Genomic DNA, 257 nt, shown 5'->3' with positions numbered 1-257 from the left:
GCAACACTAACAACAACAGCAGCAGCAGCAGCAGCAGCAACAACGACAGCAGCAGCACCACTATCACCAGCAGCAGCAACAGGAGCAACCGCAGCAACAGCAGCACCACCACCACCGGCAACAAAAGCAGCATCAGCAGCAGCATTACCAGCAGCAGCAACAGCAACAGCAGCAGCACCACCAGCAACAGCAGCAGCAGCAGCAGCAGCAGCAGCAGCAGCAGTTTGTTTCTTACATGCAGGGTTCCTTTGAGTTGT

This window comes from Eimeria mitis, genomic scaffold (assembly GCF_000499745.2).
Source record: "Eimeria mitis Houghton genomic scaffold, Emh_scaff677, whole genome shotgun sequence".
Lineage (NCBI taxonomy): Eukaryota > Apicomplexa > Conoidasida > Eucoccidiorida > Eimeriidae > Eimeria > Eimeria mitis.
This window is presented reverse-complemented; position numbering follows the sequence as displayed.